This window comes from Mixophyes fleayi, chromosome 3, assembly GCF_038048845.1.
Source record: "Mixophyes fleayi isolate aMixFle1 chromosome 3, aMixFle1.hap1, whole genome shotgun sequence".
Classification (NCBI taxonomy): domain Eukaryota; kingdom Metazoa; phylum Chordata; class Amphibia; order Anura; family Limnodynastidae; genus Mixophyes; species Mixophyes fleayi.
Genome location: NC_134404.1, coordinates 102131865 through 102147817, shown reverse-complemented (window position 1 = coordinate 102147817; position 15953 = coordinate 102131865).

The following is a 15953-nucleotide window of genomic DNA, read 5'->3' as shown; positions in this document are numbered from 1 at the left end:
GCCAGTGTATTGTGTGTGTGGGTGAGTGAGGGGCCAGTATATTGTGTGTGTGAGTGAGGGGCCAGTATATTGTGTGTGTGAGTGAGGGGCCAGAATATTGTGTGTGTGAGTGAGGGGTCAGCATATTGTGTGTGTGTGTGTGTGTGTGTGTGTGATTAAGGGGCCAGTATATTGTGTGTGTGTGTGTGTGTGTGCGAGTAAGGGGCTAGTAAATGAATGTAGTGTGTGTGAGTGAGGGGCCAAATGAATGTAAATGAATGTAGTGTCTGAGTGTGTGTGGGGTGGGGGGGGCAGTAAATGAATGTGGTGTGGAAGGGAGGGGGGTCTTAATATAATGTGGGAGGTAGGCTATTAATTTAATTGTAGAGTGCAGGTGGAGGCTAATTATTGGGTGCTATTTTATTTGTGGGGTGATGGGGGGGCAATTTAATTTAATAGTGGAGCCTATGAATTTGTAATGGGGTAATTAGACCCTTAATTTCATACTGGAGTGGGTTGGGGCTATTTATTGATTGTGGTCTGTTTGTGGAAAATGAGGTCTATTTATTAACTTTGTTTTTAATGCCTGTGATCGGTGTGGGAAATGGTAGTATTTGTTAAATGTAAATGCTATTTAAATTATTGCTGGGGCTGTTTGGAGGGAGGGAAATAGGTTTATATATTAAATGTGTTTGCCTAATGTCAGGGTTGGTTGGAGTGAAAGAGATCTATTTAGCAAATGTGAATATTATTTAAATGTTGTGTCTGGAGGGAGGTCTAATTATAAAACGTGGGTGCTATTGATTTAACACTGGGACTGATCGGAGTTTTCTAAATTTTATGTACCCATTTTTTTCGAAATAGGGCCTCCAATATTCCAGGATCCAGACAACCAGCAAATGAGCTAAAGTAACCAGCAGCCACAAGTGGTGACAGTAGAACAAAGGAAATAGGATCTTTGCTTCCTCACCTAGATGTGTATTGCTGCCATTAGGAGCGTAACGGGGCTCGTCCCAATCCCCAATAGAATATAGTAATAGAATAATGACTCCCAGGCACAGGTGCAGATGTATGAAATGGAATAAGGAAGAAAGAGTATGGCTATTCGAGCATAAAGTAGCTAAAATGCCAATATTTAATATTGCCACAAACAGTGATCATGCAATAACAGAAATAGCCAGTGCACTGGATAACAATACATTTGTAAATATGTACAATGATAATAGAAATAATTAAATATCTATAAACGGAGATGCAAGCAGATAACAATTTAAACCACTCACAATCTTGATTTGATTTGGTTTTATGAGGAGGTACGTCTGGATCCTAGTAATGTAATTGATGTGACATATTTAGATTTTGCAAAATCATTAAATACTGTTCCACATTACAGTTTGGTACATATGATGAGAGTACTAGACCCAAGCAGAAAATGTATGTACATAGGTAGAAAACTAATTAAAGGATGGAAGAATAGTATTTATAAACAGAACATACATAGAATGGACTAAAATATTAGTGGTGTAACACAGGGATTAGTATTGGACCCTGTTTGTTTACATACACCCAAGTTGTTGTAACAATTATGTAGTTTGTATAGTATATTGACTTTAGTTGGCGAAAACAGAGACAGAAAAAGACTAAAGCTGGGTACACACTATACAGAATTTCTCCCAATGCGACATCCTTACCAGTTTTACCAACAATTAAAACAAAAACTCCCGATCAGCATGCCGATTGATGTGTACACATTAAACACATTTTACACAATTTACACTCAGATCTGTGCGCTTCATCTGTCATAACTAGAGATGTTCACTGACTGCCGTGTTCTGGTTTTGGTTTTGGATTTGGATCTGGATTAACTTCTGTATTTTTTAGAAAAATTGCTAAAATGTGCTAAAATCACATAATTTTGCTCTTTTTTTTGTTCCTACATTATTATTAACCTTAATAACACAAATTTCATTTGCAGTCAATTCTGACCACCTCATAGGTCACAATATCATTTTCATACATTTTCGGACAAATACTACAATGACCTGTCTGGATGCTAAGCGACAAAGCAATGACTCAAACACACAGCAGTTCCTAGCAAATCTAGGACACATTGACACACAGCAGTGGCAAGAAAGAAAAGTGGTGCAAGATGGAATTGTCCTTGGATCATGAAACCAATTATGGTTCATTTGATCGCTCCACCCGTTTCTTGTATAACTGTGGTAATTCTACAGCTAATACATGGCAATGAGCACTGACCCCCCCGGGATGTGTCTTTTATCAGAACCAGACCAATCCAGGGTGCCAGACAATGCACTAAAAAGAGCCATTGTAATTTCCAGCAAAAAGCAAGTTCATCACTGTGCTTCGAATCAGCCATAATTCCCACAAAATTATAATATAGTTAGGTACCTTTGATTTAAAGTGCAGATTACAAACACTTTGTGCAATACTGATAAAACAGCAGCAAAGTGGAAGGTAATACATATACATGTCTATTTAGACATCCATGCTTGCATTACTTCTGCAAGCAACTTTGTTCTTTGTTAATAAAACTGTTGTCTTTATACCGCTCAAAATTTTTTAAAATAATCCTCCACCATTCTTTGGATGTTGATAGTTGATAGCAGGATCAGGTGGACTTACAGCAGAGGTGTCACTAATTCTTGTAAATTCTTTTACAGTAGAAAACACCAGATGTCAAAATGTTGTACTGAGTCATCTGCATCATCAATGGGTGTCTAAGACTTTTGCTAAGCATGAAACAGTATATATCACATGTAGGTAACATTGGCACACAACGGTAGCTGAAATTTTAAGTGGTGCAAGATGGAATTGTCTTTGGGCCCTCCCACCCACCCTTATGTTGGGTGGGAGGACATGCACACTTTAAGAAACCAAGCACTTCAGCCACAAAAGTGCCTCTCCTTGTGGATAAAGTGCTTGGTTTGTTTGGGCCCCCACAAAACAAGGTAACAATGGGCCTAAGGCACCTAAGGTAACAGTGCTGTTAATGAATTCTACTGTGGCAAGATATTGTTGTCATTATCTTCAGCCTCAACCTCACCCTCATCAGTTTGTACATCATCTTGACACATTATTAATTCATCAACGCTGGAACCCACCATTACAGTATTTTGATGCAATTAGCGGGAAAGGCCTCCCTCGTGGAACTTGAAGTTAATTTTTATGAACATCATCTTTTCCACATTTTGAGGAAGTAGCTACCAACGCCGATCGCTGTCAAGTTCCCGGCTGTGCTGAAAACTCTTTCCGATCACACACTGGAGGATGGACAGCTTAGGCAGTGCAAAGCAAGTTGGTACATGGGTCTCCAAATTCCCTTTTTTTCCTCCCAGTATGTAAAGGGACTGTCTGATGTGTCTATTAATATGCTGTCATGACAATAATCCTCCAACATCCTTTGGATGTTGATAATAGGATCAGGTGGAGTTACAGCAGAGGTGTCACATTATTTTGGTCAGTTCTTTTAGACCAGATGTCAAAATGTTGTGCTGAGTCATCTGCACCATCCTTGGGTCTCTTGGGAAAGCTAAGTTTTTTCCTAGCAGCAGTTGAGTGAGAAACTGAAAGAGGAGACGCCGTCCTGTCATGTAACACTTTAGCTGTCATCTTGCTCACCATGAGCTCCTTGCACCTGTTCAGATCTGGGTCAGTTGGAAACAAAGAGAAGACATTGCTCTTAAATCGAGGATCAAGCACAGTCACCAAAATGTAGTGATCCGATTTCAAGATTTTGACAACTCTTGGATACTGGTGAAGCAAATAAAGTACTTGATCTACAAGTCTGACATATTTAGCGCAATTGCATTGTTTCATCTCCTCCTTCAGTTTCTAAAGATGCTTTTCCAAAAGTCTAATTAAGGGAATCACTTGACTCAAGCTAGCAGTGTCTGAACTCACTTCACAGGTGACTACTTCGAATGGTTTCACCACCTTGCACAAAACAGAAAATATTCTCCACTGCGCTTTACTAAAATACATCCCCCCTCCTTTCCCAATGTCATGGCTTGTGGCGTAAGCGTGTATGGCTTTTCGTGATTCCACCATCCACAGAAGCATATACAGGATGGAATTCCACTTTGTCACCACCTCTTGCTTCAGTTGGTGGCAGGACAAACTAACTTGCTCTTGTAGCTGCTGCAATCTCCTACATGCTGTTGCCGAAAGCCAGAAATGTCCAGATATTTTACGGGCCACAGACAGCATCTCCTGCACTCCCCTGTCATTTTTTAAAAAGCTCTGCACCACAAAGTTATTGTATGAGCAAAACAGGTAATGTGATGGAATTCACCCAGCTGTAATGCTCTCACAATATTGGTGGCGTTATCAGAAATTACATATTCTAAGGAGAGTCCAAGTGGGATAAGCCATGTTGCAATGACATCCCTTAGTTTCTGTAACAGATTGTCAGCTGTATGTGTCTTAGTGAAGCCGGTGATACACAGAGTAGCCTGCCTCTGATAAATTTGACGTACTTGGGTACATGCTGCTGCTGTTCCTACTGGTTAAGGCAAATCACCAACCCATTGGGCTGTCACAGTAATTTAATGTTTAGTTTGCCCACTTCCGCTTGTCCACATATTTGTGGTTAAGTGTACAGTGGGTAGAATGGCATTTTGTAGCCCAATAATTAAATTTTTACAAACCATCTGGTAGAGGGGAGGAATAGCTTTTCTAGTGAAATGGTGTTGTGATGGAATTTGGTAACTGGGTCACAAGACCTCAAGTAACTGTCTACAACCAGCTTCATTGATAGTGGATATTGGACGCATGTCTAATACTAGCATAGTTGCCATGGTGTCTGTGATCCGCTTTGCGACTGGGTGACAGTTTTCATACCTGATTCCTCTTGCAATGGATTGTTTAACAGTCAATTGTTTTAAACTACAAGTAGTCTTCTTCTTGGTCTGCTTCTTGGGTGAAGATTCACCCCCAGCAGCAGCAGCAGCAGCAGCAGGGGCTAACGCTCAAGAATTTTTTTGAGGAATCCAGGATAGTGGAGGAGTCATCTAGCTCTACCAACTTGGATGCAGGATAAACTCCGATTGCTACTAAGTATATTGATGAGGACCGTGTTGTGTTTGTAGATTGCAATGGCCTTCTTCTTATCACGTGCAAAAACTGCTTCCACCTGTGCAGGACTTGCATAAACAACATCATCCTCATCAACATCCTCATTAGCGAGCTCGACGGCTACACAAATATCCCCCTCACCCTGTTGCAATTTCAAAGTGCATCCTCAATATGTGTATCACCGGCTACACTTGGGCTGTTCATGCACACATCTGCAGAAATGCTGAAAGGGAACTTCTTTATGGGTACCCTATCAGAATGGTCAGGATTACACATAGCACTCGTAGATATATTCTCCTCAAGGTTTTGTGTAATTTCTTAATCTGAACATACATTTTCCTCTAATGACTTACTGTTTTTTCCAGCTCGGCTTTTACACGTAAAAGTATTTGGACACCACTTTTGAAGTCCGAAAGACAACGTCTTGCTTGGTCACGACTGACCTTACAAGAAGATGCCTCCGTGACAGTTGAAGAACTAGCACTCATAGGGAAAGGCAAAGACAATTAAACAATTCTTTCCTTGCCACTGCATGTGTAGAATGGCATTTTTTTTTCTGCAGAAAACTTTGCCTGGATTACAGGTCTTTTTTTCTTGACCAAGGTGAAAGGTGTTTTTTTACATTTTGGTTTCCCTGACTTACAAACACTATGCACTTTAACATAGGCTTTACCAGATGATGTAAAGGGATTACTATCATAGTGACTGGTGCCAGCAGCTGTTTCGTGCTCTTGCTTTTATGTGTACTGCTGTGAATCCATTTTGATAACACCGTACAATTTGACTGAAAATCCAGAAGACCAAGCCTGCCAGCCCTAATATTTCTATTACAGCAATGACAGTTAGAAATCGAGCAATGGAGCTCTCCTCTTTGTGTGTAACCTATTTAACACTGTAAAATTTGACTGCAAATTCAGAAGACCAAGCCTGCCAGTCCTAGTATTAGTATTTTAGCAATGACAATTAGCAATGGAGCAATGGAGTTCTCCTCTTTGTGTGCAACCTGTATAACACCGTACACTTTGATTGCAAATTCAGAAGATCAAGCCTGCCAGTCCTAGTATTTCTATTTCAGCAATGATAATTATCAATGGAGCAATGGAGCTCTCCTCTTTGTGTGTAACCTATATAACACAGTACAATGTGACTGCAGATTTACACCAAGCTTGCCAGCCCTAGTATTTGTATTTCAGCAATGACAATTAGCAATTGAGCAATGGAGCTCTCCTGTTTGTGTGCAACCTATATAACACCGTAAACTTTGATTGCAAATTCAGAAGACCAGGCCTGTCAGCCCTAGTATTTGTATTACAGCAATGACAATTAGCAATGGAGCAATTAAGCTCTTCTCTTTGTGTGTAACCTATATAACACAGTACAATTTGACTGCAAATTCAGAAGACCAAGCATGCCAGCCCTAGTATTTGTATTTCAGCAATGACAATTAGCAATGGATCAATGGAGCTCTCCTCTTTCTGTGTTACCAATATAATACCGTACACTTTGACTGCAAATTCAGAAGACCAAGCCTGCCAGCCCTAAGAGGAAAGCTCCATTTGAGCAATGACAATTAGCAATGGAGCAATGGAGCTCTCCTCTTTGTGTTACCTATATAACACAGTACACTGTGCTGCAGACTTTCGCCAAGCCTGCCAGCCCTAGTATTTGTATTTCAGCAATGACAATTAATAATGGAGCAATGGAGCTTTCCTCTTTGTGTGTTACCTATATAACACAGTACAATGTGACTGCAGATTTACACCAAGCCTGCCAGCCCTGGTATTTATTTCAGCAATAACAATTAGCAATGGAGCAATGGAGCTCTCCTCTTTGTGTGTTACCTATATAACACTGTACATTATGTGACTTCAGATATAGAAAACCAAGCCTGTCAGACCTATTAATTCTATTTCAGCAATGACAATTAGCAATGGAGCTGCTCTGAATGTCACTGGAGACTTTGAAAAACACTGCTACCCCTCCTCTTTCTATTCCACCTATGACGCTGTCCAACTTCTCTTCAGACTGCCAAGAACTGTGCTACTCGTTCTGTGTCCCTCTGTGAAATGGCGCTGGATCGCCGTGGAGAGTGGAACTTATAGAATCCAAAACTCGCGAGATCCGACGACATAACGATGACATTTAGCCTCGATTTAAATTCCGAGGGTGCGCGAAAATACCGAACCGGCCTGGCTCAGTACTCGGATCTGTTAGGTTTGGGTGTGTTCGGTTCTCGGGGAACCGAGCCTGAGCATCTCTAGCATAACCATTGGCTGAAAAGATTGTGACTCCGCACACTCCATAGAGATCTATGAGCACTACCGGTCCTTAGAGCATGCACACTACAGAATTGGAACAACATTGTCCAATCATTGAACAACAATTTTAGTCCAGTTTAATTAGTTTGATAATCGGCTGAAAACACTGTAATGTGTACCCAGGCTTAGGGACACTAGTTGACAGAAAGCTGCCAGGCAGCAGCTGCAATGTGAGATAAAATACCGGGATGCTTAAAAAGGTTTACATGCATGTGATGCAAATAAAGTATTACATTTGTCACTAGTTACACATATTACACTCAGAATACACTTGTCATCCTCTGAGCATTCTTCCTTTGAGCTGCAACAATACAAATAGGATATAAGTCTCAGCATAACTATATGGGGTATAGCTTTGAGCTGCCCTTTTTAAGAAGTATATATGAGAAATCAAGAGGTTTTAGAGCCCCACAAACTAAATGATACAGGCAGTGCAATGGTTAAGTTATAAATAGAGTTTAGCAAATCTGTTTCTTTGGAGAAAAGTATCTTAGCTATGACTTCATATTTATAAATACATTCAAGGTTAGTACAGATATTTGACAAACATTTCTTAACAACAACTATACAAATGTGAACCATCTGCAAATGAAAGGTTTACTGTAAGGTTGGTAAAGCTACGGAATTCCTTACCACATTCACTAAATAATCTAAAAACAGATGCCTTTCTTACTTTCTTACAAGAAAATGTACTTGTAGATTTATATAGTAGAGATCAATATAGGAGTGATTAAGCAATGGAATTTCAGCCATTTTTCAAAACAGGAATTAATATATTTTTTATTTAGCACATGCCATAGCAGATGTTTTGTTATCAGCATCCTAAAAGGTCAACTCTTTTGCTCCAAATCTTGCAGCATTATACATTCTCTACCTAAGATAAATTTAATGTAAGAGGTGAATTACTTACAGGCATTATAGGTCTTTATACAAATTCTCACATCAAAGTATTAGTTAATGGCATGTCTTTCAGCAATATACAAGGATATACAGGTAAAAGGTAAAAATATAATCCAATTTCACTTATGATGACACACTTTCTGTGCCTCTCAAATTTATATAATACTTTGTATTCACATAGGGCAGCAATGTTCATCACAGTGCTTAAGAATTTAGATTGTAAGTTTCAATGGGTCAGGGATTGATGTAAATGATTAAATATTTTTTGCAAATTGTAATTATTGGCACTACATAAATAAAGCCATAGCCAAGCTATATATATCCAAGAAGTAGGTAGACAAACATTAGTTTAGAACTATCATTTTAATTGGAAAACTAAGAAAATTAAGTATTTGGATGTCTATATAACTACAATTCTCAATAAAAGGAGAACTTCCCTTCTCCATTTGCTAACATAAAATCATATTTGCATGCATTGGCAAAGCATATTATCTCATTGTGGGCCTCATTTAGAGTCGGACGCAACGTACGTTTCAGGCGCATCTTGTACATTTCCACTGACGTGCATGTGCAGTAAGCAACAGTTCCCTGCAGTTCCGTCTGCTTTTCAGACGCAGTGTACACTTGCGACAGCTTGCGTCTCAGTACGAGGGAAAGGGTGGAGTTATGTAGGCGTGAACATGGACACTTTAGATACTATGGGTGTCTACCTGCAAAAACTACCCTAGTCGGATCAAGACGCAAGCGGAACACACTTCAAAAAAGACAGAAAAAGTGCGGCAGGATTTAGGTGGCGCAAGTAGTTAGCTAGCTGTGGGAACTGGTCGCAGCTTGGTAGGGTATTACGAGTTGGACGTAACTGGTTTTGCAAGCCACTCGTAATACCCTACCAAACTACAGCACATTCCCACTCCTGCTCTTTCATGTATGCAGGGCCGGATTAAGGGAATGGAGGCCCCTGGGCTAAGGGGGCCTCTATTCCCCCGTGAGGCTTCCCCCCCGTGATCCGAGCTGCCCGCCCCCCCGGCACTTACCTCCTTCTCCGGCGCGCTGTACGCTCTTTACTGAGGAGATCTCGTGAGAGTGAGACTCACGAGATCTCCTCAGTAAGGAGACTACAGCAGTGAAGGACCGCAGTGAAAGTGGAGTGGAGAAGGACCGCAGTAAAAGTGCTCAGCAGCACTGATCGCGCCGGGGGCGCCCCCGCCCCCGACCGATCAATACTGCTGCTGAGCACTTTCAAGGGCCCCCTGGATGCCATAGGCCCCTGGGCTGTAGCCCAGTTAGCCCTATGGTTAATCCGGCCCTGCATGTACGTCTTAAATGCACATTGCGTCCGACTCTAAATGAGGCCCTGTATGTGCCTTTAGTAGCCATCAAAATAAATGTTCTTCCTGGAATATTGTATATTTTCCAAATAAGAGGCTATGTTCAAGGAAACATAAATCAGATTTAAAAGTGTATTTGTCGATTTATCTGGATGGGTAAACCACCCAGGCTAAAATTCTCTGATTTGACAAGAACAACTAGTAATGGGAGCAGATATCATGAAATATTATTATGCTACCTGGCCGAGTCAGCTTCTTGCATGGTTCTCTCTTGCCTCTATTCTGGAGGTACAGAATCTCCCTAGCTAGACTTGGAGTTTTTACAAACACATTAATTTCTACATACAATCCAAAAGACTGGATATTCAAACTATGTAGCCTCTTTGAGATATTTTGAGAGATTTGTTATTATTCTACTTTGAAAAACGGTATTATCTCTATACTTTCCAATGTGCTGATGCCTGCTTAGCCAGAACCTTCCAATATAACATTAGTTTGACTGGGAGGAAGATTTGGGCAAAGAGTTGTCAGCTCTTCAATTTTAACATTAATAAAAAAAAACAGATGTAAGGTATATGAGACATGGTACAAGACATAATAGAAGCAACCTAGCCAGCTCACCACTATCTTGGTGAGAATGTGGACATGTGAGATTCAATACACTAGTGGACATGCACTATTGTTGCCACCTTTTGGAGTAACGTTCAATCCTTACTCGAGGACATCCTACATACAAATATGCAATTAGCGCACTGGTCTGTACTTTTGTGCCTACCAATTTCCAGTCTTCATAGATACTCAGATAAGTTAGATAAGTCCTACATGCATCAAACTGTATATTAATTACATTTTGGAAACAACTCACACCTACTTCCACTCAAGCTGTAATTAATAACATTTGGTTTATAGCAACTATGGAAATGATTACCCACATTCTATGTGTTAAAGGAGATGAATTTACCCAAGTCTGGAACCCCTGGTTCACTTACTCAAAAAACTGGACTACTAATTCTCTTAGTACAGGCATGGCAAACCAGTGGCTTTCCAGGTGTTAGGAAACTACTAGTCCCAGCATACTTTGTCAGCTATCGTCTGGCTCAATGCTGGCAAAACATGCTGGGGTTTGTAGTTTCACAACACCTGGAAACACCACAAGTTGGCAAGGCCTGTAATAATATTTACTCTTCCCAGGAAAATACTAACAAACGTTTAGTAGCACATTAGTTTCTGGAGGAGGATGAATGCCTTGAAATTGGATTCAAGGACACATTTTTCTATACAATCTACGACACACCTCATTTAACTTTCTCTCCCCTTCTTTCGTGCCACTCACCCATATCCTACCCACTTTTTTTTATTTGTGGCCCTATAAAATAATAAAACTTAACAAATAATGACACAAGAAAGATATTTTGAATATGTATGTTTTACAATTACTTTTTTTTCCACCTCATATTTCATATTTCCTTACAGAAAGCACACAGTAATAATGTAATTTTAATAAAAGTTATTTTAAAAATCTGTTAATGAGCTTATCTGTTATATCACACAGACATTTGTACAGAATGGTGCTTTCCTAATAAATGCTTACGTGTTTCATAATGAAATCTTTTTGATTAAAGAGTGAACTGCATTGTAGGGTAAAAAATGTTAGAATTTATTTGATTGTACGGTTTTTGCACAGTTTAATGCAATAAAAATTACATCAGCCACAGAAGATTGATGTATCATTTTGAACTGTAATGTCAACAGGTGCAAAAAATCAGAAGTATAACTGTTTATATCTGATTATAAGCCTACTTATGTTGTCATTCCAGGAAGGTTAGTTTCAGGGGAATTCATTTGGCAGAAGAAATACATTCAGAGCCAAGAAGAAATAAAGCTGCAATTTCACAATGACAATTATAATTACTCAGTGCTATTCAGTTATAGAAAACGTTTATAAAAGTTTTCTTCAATTGTTATGTTTATACCTACAAAGAAACATCAGTGAATACAATTTTGAGCATATTTAGATATACTAAAGTGTAAATTATTGATTATATCAGCCAAAACAATGTTATTTTTCCCCATTTTCTATGCAGCTGGGGGAAAGTTGCTGTTCTCTGTTATCAGCCATTTAAAACATTTTGAGACTTAAAATTATTTATTTGAACCCATAAATACAAATGAATTAATAGATAAAATACTGAAACAGAAATGCAATTTTCTAGCATGAAAAATATGTTTTTCTTTTTGCATATTCTCCCCTCATTTGTGGGTTCTTGCATTGTATATGGTGTATGCTCTACACTAAGAATACACATGTCATTCCATCTGAAACAATTTGTAATGTGCCAAAAGAATTTCCTTGGAAGATTGCAATGATTTCTTATAAAGTTGATTATTGTATTATTATGCAGTTTTAGCACCAGGCTGGCTCGGCTGGTTTGCATTCTTCCCATAGTGCATCCTGGTGCCATCTCTACCCAGGTAAACGACGCACGCATACCTAGTTATCCACATTATGTAAAAGAAAATGTGATTCATTAGACCAGGCCATCTTCTTTCATTGCTGCATGGTCCAGTTCTATCGCTCAAGTGCCCATTGTAGGTGCTTTCAGCGGTGGACAGGGCACTCTGACCGGTCTGCGGCTACGGAGCCTCATAAACAGCAATCTGCATTGCACTTTGTGTTCTGACACCTTTCTATCATACCCTTTCCATACATTTGCAAATGTGTGCAAAAACTGTATTTTTATGTACAAATAGAAATAGCAATTCCTTTGCTGGTTATAGCAGTGTTCTGGGTGATATTTCTCCGTATTTGCTCCTTGCTGAATAACCCCACCCTTTCCAGCACCTGCTATGAACCTATAAATTGATTGAGCAACTTTCACTTTTGTATTAGTTTTCTATCATAGCCAGCATTAACTTTTTCAGCAATTTGTTCTACAGTAGCTGTTTCTTCTGTGGTATTGGACAAGATGGTCTAGCCTTCACTCCCCACACGTATAAAAAAGCCTTGGGTGCTCCTGACTCTGTTGCCTGTTCACTTATGGTAGCTACTAATCACTGCATACCGGGAGCACGCCACAAGACCTTTCGTTTTAGAGATGCTCTGACTCACTCATATATCCATCACAATTTGGGCCTTGTCAAACTCTCTCAGATCCTTATGCTTGACCATTTTCCTGCTTCCAACACATCAACTTCAAGAACTGACTGCTGTTCACTTGCTGCCTAATATATCCCACCCCTTGACAGGTGCCATTGTAACTATATGATCAATGTTATACACTTAACTTGTCAGTGGCTGATCGGTGTATGTTGATATATTATGTATTTAAAATGTATTATTTTTGATAGGTTTGCTAATGTTTGAATATACAGTTACATAAATTATTAGAAAACAATATTAAGAAGTACTTGCCTAAATATGGCTTACCAATCATCGTCCCAGAGTAGAGGCTATGATTCTTATCAATATACCATGCAGAGCCTATTTTGGTGACAACTAGGCCAAGAAGACCTCAACTTAACCAGTATACATGGTAGTTCCCTCTTTACTCATTCATGCTCTTACCAGTCTAGCATTTGATATCAAGGAGAAGTGTAACCACTTTTGAATGCTGAGTGAGCAGCCAATCAGAATATGATTTACCCGCTTTACTCTGAAAATCAAAATTACATTTCCTCAAAAGTACCAAATGTTGTATCTTTGATTGAAATTGTAGGATGAGATCTGATTACCACCAACTCTGATCTAGTACAACACTCCTATTGCGGTGTGGAAATAGTTTTCTGCCATTCAGCATAGCAAAGAACACCCATAAAAATCATCCTCTCCACCTCTGCATCTCATTACAATAGTTTTGCCCTTTGCACAAAATAAAAAGCAAACCTAAGCACCCCAGTGCACTTTCTCCGATCATTGTTTCGGTGCAAACTTTTATTCCCTTGCACCACAACACTAGAGAAGAATGTATGCTGTGCATTATGACTCCAGTGATCACATTCCCCTTGTAAATAAATGTAGCTTAAAAAGGTTTTTCTCATAACTGTGATTATTATGATTTTTAATTATTATTATTATTATCATTATTATTATTATTTTTATTATTGTAGATTTGTAAGGTGCCACATTCTTCCGTAGCGCCATACAGTAGGGAAAACAGGACAAACATAAAACAGGGTCATACATGGCAGACAAAAACAAATGCAGACATGAAAACAAAGGGTATGGAGGGACTCTGCCCAATAGAGAGCTTACATTCTATGTGTAAGAGGGCACAACTGAAACACAAGGAGCAAATGTGGCTTAGAGTAGAGATTGTGATAGTTGTGAGGGTACATTAGTGTGAATAATATTTTCTAGGATAAGATAAGCTCTAAAAATGATGATTGTTTTTTAGAGAGTACCTAAAAAGTTGAAGGCTGTGGGAAAGTCTGTTTGAGCATTGTAGGGAATTCCATAAGTGGAAGTCTTGTAGGCGGAAGTGAGAGGTGACTACCAGAGATGAGACAAGGTGCGGGTCAGAGGTAAAACAGGGTGAGAGGGTGAGTATTTTGATATGATATTTGTGATGTATGAAGGGATGGTGTTGTTGAGGGCTTTGTAGATAAGGGTAAGTAATATGAATTGGATTCTGGAGGACACAGGCAGCCAGAGTATGGATAGCTAAAGTGGTGCAGTAAATGTTTAGTGAAGAGAGAGGAAGATCAGTCTTACAACGGCATTGTGATCTTCCAAATGCAATTTTTATTTGCCCTTCTCTAAATTCTCTCCAGATCCAGGATATCCTTTTCATGAATTTTCCCAAAATGTACTGCCTATTAAAGCAGCAATCCCACCTTTATTTCCTTAAATAGCAAGTTAAGTTCCTGTTAAGCATGCACCTGAGTTATTTTCTTAACTATCCATCTAAAAATCATTATCTTTCTTTTCAAAATTTCTCTGGAGGGCAGAGAAGTATGGTTGCGAGTGACACAAACACACACTAACTCAGATGCCCAGCTTGTCATGTGATAGCCTAGCAGAGGGATGGGAAGGAGGGGGGGGGATTTTACAGTGCAAACAGAGCTCAGAGAGGTGTTACAAAGTCTCTTCTGACTACATCCTTTGTCATGTGATTGTGGTTGCCATAGTATTCACACGACACAGCGGTAACTGTGAATAATTAAAAATGAGTAAGGGCATCCAGAAAAAAGAAACATACAAAGAAAAAATAGCAATTATCAGGTTTCTTCTTATAGGCCAGTCACCGTGATTTATGTAAAGAAAAGAAACCAAACCTTTTTTATGGGATTGCTGCCTTAAAGAAGAGGATTTGACCTGTTTTAAAAGGGTTGCATTTTTTTTTATTATGTATTATTATATTACAACATCTCATGTATGTGGCATTGGCATTGTATGCTAATTTGTCTATTACCTACAATCAAATATGCATGGCAGAACTGATTCTACTTAGCCATTTTTTTTAAATGCTAGCACTGTGACTATACACAGGTATTTATGTCCATCCCTTTTTTTTACAAACATAAACATTCTGGGAGTTATTTAATTAGGCTATTTGATTGCATAAACCTAAAATAATATGTTTTATCTGTATATAACAATTTTGTGAAATTGTTGGGTGTGAACCTATACACATGCAATGTATAAATAGACCTAGCAATATTAATTGTAATGTTAGAGATGTGTAATGTTTTTAGCAAGTCTGAACAACTCTAATATGATATTGCTTAGCAACAGAGAACATAGACTGGTGCTTTCCTTTTCCAGGAACATCTGTTTTTACTTTCTCATGCACTAAGCCAATCTGTAAGTAATTAATAAATTAGATATAGCTACCCAGCCAACTCATTTTATGCTGTCAAGTTTGACAAAATTAATGATATTAGAAGAATATTGAACTCCATTACAACTGACACCCTTAGTTTTTGGTTTAACCGTGATTTGGTTCCTAAAAAGACAGCAATGATTTTTACTTGTGTACATGATTTCCTTATCTTTCTTTAAGTGTGCTAATTGTGTAGACACTGTAAATGTTCTCATTCCATGACACACTAGCAGCACATAGACACAGTAGAACCTGTTCCTATATGACTAACTTACTACATAAAAATATTGCAAATAAAACATCTCATAAAATATAACCAGTGAACTTAACATGAAGGGTTTTCCTCTTTAAGAGGACTAATTTATTTTGCTTTTATGTGTCCTTTTTTACCTGCTGCTGTTAGTAAATGCATTGCTTTATCTTTTTGATTTCATCATATGCGTTTCAGGAATGTTTTTATATTAACAGAGTTGTTTATTCTTTTGCTATGGAAATAACATAAATGGGAT